We start from the raw sequence: 16,646 nt of genomic DNA, 5'->3' as shown, positions 1-16,646 counted from the left end.
AGTGTAAAAAGTTCTTCACATGAAAATTGATTTGTGAAAAAAATGGATTAGATCGCTTCACTGCTTTTTCCAACAGAAAAACTCATTTATGGTGTTTATTTAATCCAACGCCGTTAGAAACTTGATAGGAGTGACGAAAAAAGATAAATATATAAAATTGAGTGAGCTAATTAAAAATAAAAAATAAAGTACAATAATTAATTTATACTTTAACCTAAAATAATTATACACCTTATTCAAGTAAATTTTTAGAAAATAATGTAGACATCCGTTTTTTATCGGAATTTTAAAAAAATATTATATTATTATAATTATTACTATTATTATTATTATTATTAACATATTTACACTATTTTACAGGCCTAAATTCAAGCCTGAACCAATTACCCACATGAACCCAATTACATCAATTCAAGATAAGTCCAGACTCGATTGAAATTGAACCGACCCGAAATCCAGATTTAACCGACCCGACATGGCTCACCTAACCTTGAACAACTTGCTACCTCAAAGTGTCGATGCCACCATAACTCCCACTTGCCATTATCGCCCAGTCTGATTGTCACAAAAACATTTATCACTTGTTTTTTTGCCAATACCAACGCAAAAAGGGTAGGTGCATATAAACTTTTATTCAGAGCATCATCACAAATTACATTATTTTAAAATATAAAATCATTGTAAAATTGTCTATAAAAACCGAATGCATGTATGAACACAAAGAGAGAGAAAACAAAAGGAAACAATTGTAAGGGGAGTTCATCTCGATTTTTCACAGATTTTCATTAATAAAAATACAGTAGTTGAAACATATTTTCAACAACCCAAATCCAAATCAAAAGCAAAAATCCTAAGGTATTTTTTTAGTTTATTTGTTTAATCTTTAGATTGCAACTAAAAAATCTAGTTTAGTATAATTTTCTTTCTTGGCATGTACATCATTATTAGAATATAATAAAAAATTAGGGATTTAGAAATTACCGTAGCTTGCTGCCGATGCGCCTTGTCAAGCGCCGGACGAGAAGGGTCACTCATACGGTGGCCGGAGCTAGACGGCGTTGGCTCTTTGGGAGGGTCAGTCGCCGCGAGACTTATGAAGGGTTTTCCATCGCAGAATGAAAGTTGGAAGGGGAATTGGTTCATGTGTTCTGGAATTTAACAAGAAAGGAATTGCTTTTATTTTGATTTTGGAAAAACCACATGTTAACTGCTCTTTATTTCATAGCTTTTTATGTTCTAGCCACTGATTTAGTTAATCATATTTAGATCCATTTCTTTCATATACGTTAAATTTAAGTCATTATATATAGGGTCAAATCACCCCTAAGTCCCCTAGTCTAGCCATGTTTTAATATTATGGTCATTATATTTTCAAATACTTTATTTTAGTCATTATTTTACATTTGGCTTAATTATTGTTTGGTCTTTTAATTTTCTGTTTCACTATTTTAATACTTTAAATTTCTATTTTTATTTAATCCCTTAATTTTATGTTTTTATTTCCTTTTATTTATTTATTTATTTTATTTCAATTTTAATACTAACTCTTTGTTTTTGTTTGTTTTATTTTTAACTTTATTTATGATCTTTTTTAGGATAATTTTAATTAATCAAAAAGGTAAATAATTATGATCAAATTTTTAATTTTAATTTTAAATTTAAATTTAAATTTAAATTTTCGCAATTAAGACAATCAATAAATTAAATGGTACCGAAAGGGTAGTTCAATGGTGCTAATTCTTCCTTGACTGTAACCGACTCCCAAGCCCAACATATTTCTGGTAAAATGCATATAAGGTAAGATGGTATCCGATCAACCAATTTTTTACGAAAAATAAATGATCGGTGGCGACTCTAATATTTTTTTTAAGTCGAAGCCAAATTTTGGGCCCACCAGAAAGGCGGTTGCAACAGCTTGGCGACTCTACTGGGGACAGGTAAGTGAGTCAGACCGAAATTAATTTTTGGTTGTCTTTTTAACGAAAATTGAAAATTGAAAATTTTAATTTTAATTTATTTATTCGATTTCAATTATTTATCTTTGATTATTTTTCAAGTAAATAGTTGTACTGACGTTTTTTCAATGATTTCAGATTTTTGAAAAGTTTTTATCCCTGGCTCTATACCTGAGCTCCGAACCCTTTTTAAGTGAGGGTGAAAACGATGCCTTCGTGAGAATTTACTCTCCGCATAGGCCTAGCAAGTAGCCTTCGGGATTCATATACCTTATGTCTTCGTGAATTTATTCACCGCATAGGCATAAGGGAATGTTTCATCTTGAGTTTAACTTAGTCCACATAAGCTTGTAATAGGCTTAGGACTAAGGGTCTGGCAAGCCCAAGGGAGCACCAGCAAGGAGAACTCGAGTACCTTTTTAGAACCTAAACAGAGAAAATACAAGGCGCATAGGCCTAGCAAGTAGCCTTCGGATTCATATACCTTATGTCTTCGTGAATTATTCACCGCATAGGCATAAGGGAATGTTTCATTGAGTTTAACTTAGTCCACATAGCTTGTAATAGGCTTAGGACTAAGGGTCTGGCAAGCCCAAGGGGCACCAGCAAGGAGAACTCGAGTACCTTTTAGAACCTAAACAGAGAAATACAAGGAATTAGAGCCCACCCCACCCATTTCAAACCTTAGGCTATTTGATATTATTTCATGCTTTACTTTCTGTTCAAAGCATGCGAACTAGATACCATGCGAATAGGATTAATTTCTTGTAATACATCTTTGTGGGTAGAAAGCATGTTTGGGTAGGATTACTATCTATAAAAGCATGATCGGGTAGATATCATGACTGGGTAGGTGTTTATCATCTTTGAATGACATTTTATCTGTACCAATTGTCTTACTGTACTAACTAATTTAATTTTTTTGTTTGCTTACACTAACTTATCTCCCTTCTTTTGTTTGTGTCATTTTTTTCATTATTCTCTGCATTCATTTCATTGTCATAACATAATACAAGAGGTGTTGATTCACAAAACGTGTTCGTTAAATGTAATAGTTTGCATTAATGGACAAAGGGGTTGTAATACAAGAGATGAAAATGAAGGGCAATCTACAAGGCGACTATGTGTCACATTCAATCCAGAAGACGTGGTGCCCACAATTGAAGAGTATATCACTCTATTATATTATAAATGACTCAGAATGAACCGGGTCTACATCAAGCAATGAAAGTCTATCTTTGAAGAATGACTGGCAGGGTATAGGGGCAGAATAAAAGTTACTGATCTTGGGAGTCCCTTCAAGACAACAATGGCAAAACGATAGTTGAAATCGGAGACCATTGCGGACGAATTCAAGAAACATCAAATGACTTCACATAGTTCTATCAATTGAGGACTCCAATAACGTATTCGTTAGGAATATGTTCAACAAAGATAAATGCAGAGATGCAGTCATTCGAGACTTATTGGACCAGTATAAAAGTACTCAACATTTACACAGTTCATCCAGAGAAGTCAGAGCTGTTCGAAAGGTTATTCAACCGGTGGCAGACGAAGGAAGAAGACTATTCACATGTCAGAAGCTGTCAGGATATTTTTGTCTCTTAAAAGATAAACACTTTTATCCCAATAAGGATTATTTATAATAACAGCAAGTTTTCGGATCAATGCCTCGAGCATTTCATGCATTTTGCATATACATTCATTTTAACATTTTCATAAACATGAAATTTCTTCATGGAGGATTCGATGCAATGTTCTAATCATGTGACACACATGGAAGCAAGATTTGAGAAATTAAAAAAACTGAAATCAGTACACGGTGAGCCTAATCAGCTTATTGTAGGGCCAAGCCTGCTAGATGATCTGAGAAAAGAGTCCCCATATCCTAAAGGCTACGATGTTGAAGCTGTGTACAGTTACCACATAGGAAGCTCCAGACATTCCTCTAAGAACTGTAAGGTACTGAAGCACAAGATTCAAAACCTGATGAATTCAGGGGCATGGACAATCGAAGAAGAGGGCATGCATCTACCATTTACACTGAGAGCATTGTTTTTTTGAACACGTTTTGAACTTTCATGTTTGTTTAATCTTTTAAATGACTGAATTTATGTTACCTTCTAAGGTGAAATAATTGAACGAATTTAATCTTTAGTTCTTCGAATATTAAATGAATTAAATATTCTTTTAATTCTTCAAGAATTATAGATTTTGACATATGTCAATATCAGACATTTCTTATCCTGTTCTAAAAAAAAAAATCCCTCGATTCTTTACCCAGAATAATCCATGGAGAGTCATATCTACACCTTTGAGTCAATAAAGTCATTGAGTACAAGATATTCATTGAGCATGAACCTTCCTACCAGAAGACACACTTGGGGCATCTCGCAACTTCTTGAAGATGGGCCTGAACATTGAGACATGCTGAGAACAAGAAGCAGAAAGTAGAATAATTCAAAAATTCTATCATGCATAATTACATTGTTTTCATGTGAATAAAAATTAATCCTGAAATCTAAAATCTATCCCCTTGGGGATACCTCTTTTGTGAAGACTTTTTTTGTATTAGATGATGAACGGCTTTGTTTCATTTATCCATGTATATATATATATATTATATATATATATATATATATATATATATCCCTTATTGTCCCCTTTTAAGCTTATAGTATTTTCTTCTGATTCAACCTAACCAAGGATCACCCCACACTAGGGGTAAGGTAGAAGAAATTTGCATAAGTGAAGACATCAAATCAGGAGATACAAAAGGTGAACCAAATGCCAAGTGCAAAGATCAAATCAAAGCAAAGAACAAGATCAAAAGAAAAGAAACAAAGAGAAAAAGGGAAGATAATCGAGTCAAATGACGCATCAAACTTCAAACTATGAGATTGATCAAGCACAATTATTCCAGAATCACTTCACTCGAAGATCATAGAGCATCAAGAGAGACACACATACGAACAGATTCAAATTGAGCAAGACAGGTTTGAAGGCCATCAGAATGAATTCATCCTTGGTTCAATACCCTGAAACACTTGTTGAGCCTATTTATCTTTTTTCATAACCATGACCATGACCTATGTTACGTGCCTTAAAATTCCTCTAATCATACATGGATTTCTGAACAGAAGAGACTATCTTCAGATTTTATTCCGCCCAGGATTAATTTTTATTTGCAAAAGATTTTCTAAAATCTTTAATGCATGATAGAAAAATAACAAGGGGGGGTTCAAGATATAAATTATGAATGACGTCTTGAAACCAAATGAGGATTCGAGTTGAAAACCTGAAAAGGCAACTCAAATATAAAATGTGCAGCTGAGGCGATCAAAAATTCCTTGATAAGGCATCGCACAATCTGAGTGTGACCATGGAGGCGCACAATCTGAGTGTGACCATGGAGGCTGGAGTTGGAAAACACTTCAGTAGAGCATACAAACTACCCCACCAGATCAGTGAACATCAAAGAAATAGAAGGCCAACCATGACCAAACCAAGACCTGAGACTTTTTTATCCTTTCCTTACTTAACCATTTCCCAAAGATAGCTTTGATCTTGACACTTGTCAAATAACTATTTTGTTGACGGATTAAAGTGTAATTAATTCTTGATGTCCAATGAACTCTAGTTTTATTATTCATCTCAATTATGAAACCGAGAAAGGGGGCAATATTTTAAAACTTTTGATTAAACATTTTTCAAAACTCTTCTATTTATATTTTCAGAAACTTTTAAAATAAAAGAAAAAAAAAAACACTTTCAAACAAGACAATCTCTCTACAGTGGATCTTAGTGTGATATGTGGTTCTCAGACACAGCTCATGTTTAGAATCAGTGTTGAAGAAAGCAATGAGGAAAATGAGGCATTTTTTAAAGATTTAACAGCAAATGTGGGGCATATTTGGAGATTCAACATTGATATTGGGGAATATTTGGGGATTAAACATCCTGATGCAAACGATTAAATCTTCTGAAGGCATTTCCTCCACATGGGAACAAGCAGACAAAGCACGAGGAGATAAAATTAATTCATGTTGCAGGCATCTTAGACATACTTAAGATCATCACATTCATCTTTTATATTATAATATATATATATATATATATATTTTTGCAGCTTTTAGTCAAGTTTCAACTTCAAGAAGAAAGATACTCAATTCAAAAGCACATTCAAAAATTGATGGTGGATGCTCAACTTCACAGCGAATGAGCGTCTGTCAACAAATAACTTTCCAATTTCATTCAGGTCAATTTCAACTTCACAGTGAAGGATATTGTACTCAACAAACAATTTCTAGTTTCATCATAGTGGAAACAATTTGCTCGTAGTAGATTTCAACTTCATGACTAAGGATATCTAACTCGAGCCAAACTTCACGACGAATGATATCTAGTAGATTTCAACTTCACGACGAAGGATATCTAACTCGAAGCCAAACTTCACAACGAATGGGTCTCTACGATTCAACTCCACGACGGATGATGTCGTACCAACGGATCCACGATTTCAACTCCACAACGGAGGATATCGTGCCCACAGATCCACGGTTTCAACTTCACAACGAAGGGAATCGTACACACAAGCAACATCCATCTCTAGATTGGATTTCAACTTCAAGACGAAGGATATCCAACTCAAAGAAGGAGTGTTGTCAATAAACTTTCCAATTTCAGAGCCAATTTTCAATTCACGACGAAGGATATTGGACTCAAACAACACACAAGCTTGGATTTCAACTTCACGACGAAGGATATCAAGTCAATGCTCAACTTCACGACTAAGGGGTCATCCGCGATTTCAACTCCACGACAGGATATCATACTCACGGATCCACGATTTCAACTCCACGACGGATAATATCGTGCCCACACATCCACGGTTTCAACTTCACGACGAAGGGAATCATATACACAAGAAGCATTCATCTCTAGATTGGATTTCAACTTCACGACGAAGGATATCCAACTCAGAGAAGGGTTATCTGCCTACAAAGACCTTCGAGTTCAATTACACTCAGCTCAAAGGCACATCATTTGCAGCATAGCTTAAGTCGAGAAGGGATATCTGCCAACTAAAAGACCTTCGAGTTCGATTACACTCAGCTCAAAGGCACATCATTTACAGCATAACTCAAGGCTAGAGGGGTTATCTGTCAACAAAAACCTTTCAGTTTGATTACACTCAGCTTAGAGGCACATTTACAACATAGCAAGGCAAGAAGGGCTATCTGTGAACAAAGACCTTCGAATTCGATTACATTCAGCTCAAGAGCATATCAAATTTACAGCATAGCTCAAGGCGAGAAGGGCTATCTGTCAAAAAAACTGCCGAGTTCGATTCCATTCAGCTCGATAACATATCAATCGCATGGTAGTAGAGAGGAACTATTTTCGGTTGAAGTTTAAACCAATGTCTTTAAGTCAAGAGGAAGATTTGGGGCAATCTCTCGGTATAACATAGCTCAAGCGAGGAATTACTTTTCTGGAAGAATTTTCAAGCCGAAATCTTCAAACAAGAAGAATACCAATGCCCAATTCCAAGCTCAGGCTGAAGCCCAATTACAGTTACTCCCCAACAAATGTATCAAGTCTCAAAACGAAAAAGGACCGGACAAAAACTGATTGTCTTTTTCACCTTTGTCATATTCTTGTTAACACAAGAATGTGCAAAGAGGGCAGCTGTAGACCCCAGATTTTGTCCTCATCTACGGAATTACACCCATGTTGCTCCACCAAGCTTCCACTAGCACATGTTTGCTTCCATTCCCAACTCAAAAAGATAAAGATGTATATGAAATCTAATCCAAATTATCACACCACAAGTTGTTATTATTTTATGGAAAAGTTATGTAAAATAGGGGTTATAAAACCCGAATGAAAATGTAAGAAGGGGAGGTCGGATTCCTCTCGTTTTCAGAAGAAAAAAGGATCAACAATAAAATACGAAAAAAGGAAATTTTTCGGCAATCAAAACAAACCGAATCTAAGGTATTTTCAGCTTGTATTTCAGTTTTTTAGCTTATTTGTTCAATTCGAATGCAACTAATAACAAAAATTAGTTTATAATTTGTTAGTTGTTAAAGTAAATTCCATAAGTTCTAAAGAAAAAATAATTAAAATAGAGATAGTGAGTTAGGTTACCTTGCTTCGGTGTTCGTCAAAGTGAGGTTTCGTCGTTCTCAGGTCTAGAGTCGAATGACAGGTATGGTTATCGGGTTCACAGAAGGCTCGAATGCCATTGATGCTCTGTGTGCGGCGTGAAAAGAAAGATAAAATGTTAGGGTTATGTCGAGCAGAATGAAAAATGAAGGGAAAGGGAAAGTTGCTTTGCTTTTAGCTCATCGTATACTGGAAATAGGCCTGTAAATGAACTGAACGTTCAACGAACCGTTCATGAACCGTGCGGCGGGAAGTTCGTTTATGTGCGTTTATTTATTAAATGAACGAACATGAACAAGATTTGTGTTCGTTTAATTAAATGAACGAACATGAACATAGGTCGTTCGTTCATTTACGTTCGTGAACGTTCGGTTATGTTCGTTTATGTTCGTTCGGTTATGTTCGTTTATGTTCATTCTTTTATGTTTAACCCAATATTCTTAAATCAATTTTGGTGACCAATTTGTAAGTATCTTAAAAATATTAATTAATCTGATATTCTGATGACCAATTTATGTTCATATATTCATTTTCCCCCTTTTCCCAAACCCTAGTGTTAACTGGAGAGTAGAGACGATCGCTGGAAGCTTCAAAACAAGTTATATTATAGTGTAATCTGAAGTTTTACAGGTATGTTTTCATCTTTTCTTTGTTTTATTTGACTTAATAGTTGATATGTAAAGTTATGTGGGTATCTTCACATCTAAAACTCAAGAAACATCATACTTCTTTCTAGAAATAGATGGGAAGATAAATGTAATAATCGGAAGTATATGAGCATCAGTAAAGAGAAAAATATATAGAATTTGCCATAAACAAAACAAAGGTTTCTTTGCAATTTCTGAAAAAAAGTGTAATAGCGGAAGTAATGGGTTTTCCAGGAAGAACCCATTAATAAGTAGAAAATACATTTTGACAATGAACTTTTGTTTTCATAGTTCTTGTGTGACCTTTAGTTGTAGAGTAGACTTTAGGTACGTTAAAATTTGAATGGTGGTTTAGCAATAATATCAGTTACAATATGTAGCATCGAAGGATTTCGGATCTATGTTATTGCCTTGTAGTCCAATTTGTACCATTCGAAATCTTTATGCTGTTAAATTTTCTACTCTGCCAACGGAAATGACCATTATTAACAAACCTCACTAAAGTCTGACATTGATGTCACAAAACTTTTAGCCATCGAATTTATTAGAATAACGTAGTGGAAAATGATTGTTCATATGTAATCATGGACCACTAAGATAAATGTTATAGCGTTAAATTAAAGTCGTGTGAGTCATTTAATATCTTTAAAAGATCGATCGAAATATTGATATCTTCAAACATTTCATCGCTGCTAATCAGCTCTTACGCTATTTATCACTGTAGATTTGGTTGATTTGCATTGTCGACTATTTTTCATGAAAAACAATGGAAGGTAGGGTCTCCAACGTTTATGTTCGTTTATGTTCGTGTTCATTTATGTTCGTGTTCGTTTATGTTCGTGTTCGTTATTTATTAAATTAACGAATATGAACAAGTTATATTCTTTAATAAACGAACATGAACAAAAAAAAATTTGTTTTATATTCGTGTTCATTTATGTTCGTTTATTTATTAAATGAATGAACATGAACATACCTCCGTTCGTGTGCGTTCGGTTCGTTTACAGGCCTAACTGGAAATATAAAAGTGGGATATGTGTTTTTAATTTTTGGGTAAATTTGGCACTTGGTCCCTAGGTTCCAAGATACTTCATGCTTTTATCACTAAATCATGGTATAATCACGTATGTCCTCTAAAGTTAGGAAATACATATATTTGGTCATTAAGTTAAGGCTAAATTACTGCCTGTGCCACTGTCTTTATTATAAATAGCACTTTGGGCAACATTCATGGGTAAACATCCTTTAGGTCCTTATTATTTTTGTCATGTTTATTTAGATCACTAAAGTTGGTCATTTTGTTATTTTTTTTAATTTGGGCTATATATCATGTTTATTTTGTTTTAGTCATTCATATTTTATGGTATTTTATTTATTACATCCTATTTGTATTCATTTTAGACCCTGTAGTATCAATTTTTTATCATTGATTCTGATATCCTGTTTTATTTATTTATTTCAAATTAGTCATTTTTTGTACTTTAATTTTTTTACTTTAATTATGATTTTAGCATAATTTTAATCAATTAAAGGTAATTAATTTGAATCAAATCTTTAAATTTTAATTTTAATTTTAATTTTCGCAATTAAGATAACCGTAAATTAAATGGTACCGAAAGGCAGTTCAAGCGTGCTAATCTTTCTTTGACTGTAACCGACTCCCGAGCCCAACATATTTATGGTAAAAACGCAGATCAGGTAAAATGGTATCTGATTTTACTCTCGATTTTAAGAGGAATTTTCAGCAATGAGAATTTTTTTAGCAATACAAAATTAGAATCGAAAGCAAAATATTCAAAGGTATTCTAGCTTTTTTTTTCAAATGCTTTATTTATTTTTATGTTTTGTTCTTTATTTTCAGACATTTTCACGGTTTCTAAAACATAAATAAATAAAAAAAGAGGGTCAGAAACTTACCTTGTGTGGTGGGGTTCGAAGCCACCCATATCCGGTGGCCAAGTGCCATGACTCCGGCTATTTGAAGAAGATGGTTGTGTGTGGTATTGATAGCAAGAAAAAAATGAAGATGGGGTTCTGGAAATCCGCGGGTAGAAGAAGAAAAGGGGAAGAAAATTGCTTTTATTTTAAATTTGGGAAAACCACACTTTAGCTCATCATTATTTCATAGCTTTTTGCATTCTAGTCCACTAATTTTAGTTTAATCCTATTTAGATCCCTTTCTTTCCCATGTGTTACATTTAAGTCATTAGATTTAGGGTGAAATCACCCCTAAATCCCCCAGTCTAGCCATGTTTTAATATTATGGTCTTTATGTGTACCGTTTTATTTGAACTCTATATTTTACTTATTTTTAATTTAGCCATTAAACTGCTATGTTTTTATTTGAATTTAGTTACTGTCCTTCTAATTTATGTTAATACTATTTTAATCCTTTAAATTTCTGTTGTTTTTTTGTACTTTAATTTTTTTTGTTATTTAATCCCTTAAATTTATGTTTTTCTTTTACAGCTCATTTCTAGAATTAATTTAATCCGTGAATTTTAATTATTTCTAATTTCTTTTTATTTTTTATAAATTCTTTTCACTCCCTTTTTATTTATTATTTATTTACCTTTTTTATATTTTATCTTGTAATTCTAACTCTTTGCCTTTGTGGTTTTATTTATTTATGATTTTATGGATAATTTTAATTGATCAAAAGGTAAATAATTATGATCGAATTTTAAATTTTAATTTTCACAATTAAGACAACCGATAAATTAATGGTACTGAAAGGGCAATTCAAGAGTGCTAATCCTTCTTTGTCTGTAACCGACTCCCGAACCCGAATATTTCTAGTAAAATTCGGCCAGGTAAGATGGTATCTGGTCAACTAAATTTTACGAAAAATAAATGATCGATGGCAACTCCCAATATTTTATTCCAAGTCGAAGCCAATTCCGGGCCCACCCGAAAGGCGGTCGCGACAGCTTGGCGACTCCGCTGGGGACATGTAAGTGAGTCAGGCCATAATTAATTTTCAATTATCTTTTTAAGTGAAAATAAAAATTTAAGTTGTAATTTATCTATTCGATTCTAATTATTTATCTTTGGTTATTTTTCAAATAAATAGTTGTACTGTTGTTTTTCTCAATGATTTCAGATTATCAAAATTGTTATCTCAAGCTCTATACCCGAGCTTCGAACCCTATTTAAGTGGGGTGAAAGCGACGCCTTTGTGAGAATTTATTCTCCATGCGGGTCTAGCAAGTAACCTTCGGGATTCATATACCTTATGTCTTCGTGTGAATTTATTCACCGTGCGGGCATAAGGGAATGTGGCATCTCGAGTTTAACTTGGTCCACACAAGTCTGTGATGGGTTTAGGATAAGGGTCTGGCAGGCCCAAGGGGCACTTACAAGGAGAACTCGGGTACCTTTTTTTAGAACCTAAACCGGGAGACCATGGAGAATTAGAGCCCACCCCAAAACCTTATTTCTGAACCCTAGGCTGATTTGATATTATTTCCTACTTTATTTAATGTTCAAAGCATGCGAACTAGACAAATATGCGGTTAGGATTTGTTTGAAATTAACATGCGGGATAGAGTTCATGTCCGGGTAGGAATAATAAGCATGTGTGGTAGGAATTTTTCATAACTGTTTTCATTATTATCATCTCACTAACTCTTTTCATTTTTGTTTTGTTTTCTTTTATTTTCATCACTTGCATCATTTAAAAGAGGTGTTGATCCGCCAAAAACGTGTTTGTTAAACATTAATAATATGCATTAATGGTCAAAGTGGTTGTAATACAAGATGAAAATGCAGATGACAGTCACAAAGCGACTATGTGTCATTTACTCCAGAAGACGTGATGCCCACAATTGAAGAGTATATCACTCCGCTGCGTTATAAAGGACTCAGAATGAACCAGGTCTATATCAAACACAATGAAAGTATCTTTGAAGAACTGACTAGCAGAGGTTGCAGGGGTAAGATGAAGGTTATGATCTTGGGAGTCCCTTCAAACACAACAATGGCAAAACGATAGCTGAAATTGGAGATAATTGCTGATGATTCAAAAAACAGACAAATGAACTTCACATAGTTTCCTATCAATTGAGGGCTCTAGTGATGCATTCTTTGGAAACAGGTTCAACAAAAGATAAATGCTAGAGATGCAGTCATTCGAGACTTCTGGGCCAGTACAAAAATCAACTCAACATTTGCACGGTTCATCCAGAGAAGCCAGAGCGGTTCGACAAGTTATTCAGCCATGACAGACGAAGGAAGAAGACTAGTCAACATATCAGATGTCAAGATATTTTTGTCTCTTAAAGATAAAACATTTTTGTCCCCAATAAGGATTATTACAATAGTAGAAATGTTTTCAGATCAATGCCTCGAGCATTTCATGCATTTTTGCATCTACATTTCATTTTTAAGCATTTTTCATAAACATGAAATTTCTTATGGAGGATTCGAGGTAGTGTTCTTAATCACGTGACACCACATGGAAGCAAGATTTGAACAATTAAAAAAATTGAAATCAGTACAGTTGGAGCTTTCAAATGATTCTAGGACTGAGCCTTCCAGAATGATTTGAGAAAAGAGTCCTCATATCTCGAGGGTTACGATGTTGTCATACAGTTATCATATAGGAAGCTCCAGACATTCATCTGAGAACTGTAAGACACTGAAGCGCAAGATCCAAAACCTGATGGATTCAGGGCATGTATAATTGAAGAAGGGGTCATTGCATCTACTATTTGCACTGAGAGCATGGTTTTGTTTGAAAATGTTTGATCATTCATATTTTCTTAATCTTTTAAACAACTGAAAATTATGCTGCCTTCTATGGTGGAATAATTGAACGAGTTTAATATTTAGTTCTTTGAATATTAAAAATAAATATTTCTTTTAATTCTTCAAGAATTATAGATTTTTGACATATGGCAAGAATAGACCTTTCTTATCCTGTTAAAAAACAAAAAAAAATCCTTCGATTTCTTATCCATTGTCCTTTTAGACGTAAACCCATCATTTTTTTACAATAAAACTTGCAAACATTGAATGTTAACACATGAACCTTTATACCAGAATAAACAATGTGCGACATCTCGAAGCAATCTTCTGAGGACGAGCCTGAGCAATTGAGGCATACTGGGAGCAAGAATCAGAAAGGAGAATTACTTCGAAGTAATTCTATCATGCATTAATTACATCATTTTCATGTGAATAAAAACTTAATCCTGAAAATCTATCCTCTTGGGATACCTCTTCTGCAAAGACTTTTGTGTATGAGATGATGAACGACTTTGTTTCATTTATCCATATGTGTATATATATATATATCCCTTGTCGTACCTTTTGAACCTATAATATTTTTCTTCTGATTCAACCCTAACCAAGGATCACCCTCCCACACTGGGGGCAAAGTGAAAGAAATGCTCACATGAGTAAAGACATCAATCCAGAATATACCAAAACGTAAACCAAATGCCAAGTGCGAAGATCTAATCAGAACAAAAAGAGAAAAGAAGCAAAAAAGAGAAAAAACAAAGAAAAAAGTGAAGTAAAAAAGAAGACAATACACATATGAAAAGATTCTCTCGATTCAAATGACGCGTCGAGATTCAAATTATAAGATTGATCAAGCACAATCATTCCAAAATCACTTCACTCAAAGACCATAGAGTATCGATAGAGACATATACGAGCATATTCAAATTGAACAAGATGGGATTGATCAGAATGAATTGATTCTTGGTTCAATACCTTGACACTACAAGAAAATATACCTTTAATGACACACGAACGATGACACACGCTAATTTATGACTTGCAAAACATGTGTGTCATTAAAAAAATGTCATGTTTTTAAAATCTGAACGATTTATGACTTACAATAATGTGTGTCATATTTAATAGTCATAATCCAAAAAATTTACAAAAGCACGGAGTATAGTTTTAATTGTGTGTCATCTTTAGGAGTCGTATTTTAATTTCCCCCATTATTTTCATCCTTCCCGCTTCTTCCCTCTTCGATAATCAGTTTGAACCTTGAAATTATTCAGGTTCTCAAAAATGACTCAAGATGTGGAGATGAAAGAACAACCAGCTCCTTCCAATTCCGTTACTTCCTCTTCTCCATCCACTTTGCACCGTAAGCTCACTCCATCTATGCATCTATAACAACCATATTCCCCCTCTTTTGGAAACTGATTCGTTCGTATTCTTTACATAGTTATCCGTCAATGACCAAGATAGGGAACTTTAGGTTAAAGGTCTCGATCGGTTGATGTTATTTCTGGTTGTCTTAAAGCTGGAATATCTGGTACTATATTTTCGGACTCATTTCTTTTTAGTTATTACTCTGTTATTGGAAGCAATATTTATTCGCTTGTTTTTGTTTTTTTGCAGTGGCTAGGTTCGACTTCTCGTGGAATGATCTGAAGTCAGGAAACTTTAGAAAATTTAAAGGTCACCGTTAAGCTAACTAAAAAGCTTTGTGCCATAGGTTTTTATATCTGGATTGATTTTTGTTCGTTTTTGAACTTATGTTTTTTTCTTGAAAATTTGATATGTCTGAATGTTTCCTTGAACCAATGTCCCCTGCCCCTACCTCTCTTTGTTCTGAACCTTTATCGGTTTGATCCCTGGTCTATTTTCTGGTCTGGTTATTTGTGTCACTAGCTTATCTAAAGGTTGGTTATTTCTGGTTTGATTTTTTTGGGGTACTTCTTACAGTGTACTACTGTCTGAGTTTGATAAAACCCGTATGATTTCGTCTGGGTACTTTGAATTTTGATTGAACTCATCATATTTTGCCATTACATGTCGATGTTTCTCTTTTGCTTGCAGAAGTAAGGAGAAAAGTCGTGGTGGCAACGGAGAGATTAGGTGGTCAATACAGTACTAGTTTACATCCTCAATACACCCATTTGGTGGTCCAGATATCCTTTCTCGTATTGTTTGGTTTTAAATCACTTAGATTTTAGCTTAATGTGAGACTTGGCTGGCTTGGGATAAAGAGAATGCAGATGGATATTATGTCATGTGATGATAATAAGGTTTCCTATTGTCTTGTCTTTGTATTGTCTCTGTTGCTGCAAGTGCATCTGTTATGATAAGCCTTAATTAGTTACAACGTTAGTTGACGCCCCAACAAAATCACGAATGCGGTGGACCAGAACTTCATGAAGCTTTGTTGAAGCTGTCAACCAATTGGGAGGCAGTGAAAGGCGTACTTTATTTCTCATGAAACGTTTTCCAAATATGTTATGTTTTAATTTGTTTGGTATTTTTAACTTACAGGAGATACTCCAAAGGGCGTGTTGAAGCTTATGAAAGTTGAAGGCTTGACAATTTATCATGTTAAAAGTCATTTGCAGGTGCATAGACTTTTCTATAGTTATTAATATATATATATATATATATATTAATGTGTGCACAAAGGCTTGGATTGATTACCCTTAATCGATCTCTTCATTGCAGAAATACAGAACAGCTAGATACAGACCAGATCCATCCGAATGTATATGTTATCCCTTAAGTTTCTTCCTTTTCCTTAGGTGTTACTTCTCTGGTGCGTTACTTCATTCTCATGAAACTTTTTCCAAAATATGTTATGTTTTAATTTGTTGGTATTTTTAACTTACAGGAGCTACTCCAAAGGGGTGTTGAAGCTTATGAAAGTTGAAGGCTTGAAATTTATCATGTTAAAAGTCATTTGCAGGTGCATAGACTTTTCTATCGTTCGTTATTAATATATATATATATATATATATTAAATGTGTGCACAAAGGCTTGGATTTGATTACCCTTAACCGATCTCTTCATTACAGAAATACAGAACAGCTAGATACAGACCAGAGCCATCCGAAGGTATATGTTAATCTCCTTTAAGTTTCTTCCTTTTCCTTAGCTG

The 16,646-nt window shown here is 34.1% G+C and overlaps 1 long non-coding RNA gene across 1 annotated transcript; it reads right to left on the bottom strand.

The window, feature by feature from the left end:
• Positions 1-300: 300 nt before the first annotated feature.
• Positions 301-1,131, bottom strand: LOC120188049. The gene is made up of 2 exons (XR_005522380.1): positions 982-1,131; positions 301-555 (listed from the first exon to the last, which is right to left on the bottom strand). It is a non-coding gene; the product is annotated as an uncharacterized LOC120188049 (long non-coding RNA).
• Between the last annotated feature and the right edge of the window lie 15,515 nt (positions 1,132-16,646).

Source organism: Hibiscus syriacus, unplaced genomic scaffold, assembly GCF_006381635.1.
Source record: "Hibiscus syriacus cultivar Baekdansim isolate YM2019G1 unplaced genomic scaffold, ASM638163v2 tig00116937_pilon, whole genome shotgun sequence".
Lineage (NCBI taxonomy): Eukaryota > Viridiplantae > Streptophyta > Magnoliopsida > Malvales > Malvaceae > Hibiscus > Hibiscus syriacus.
This window is presented reverse-complemented; position numbering and strand designations above follow the sequence as displayed.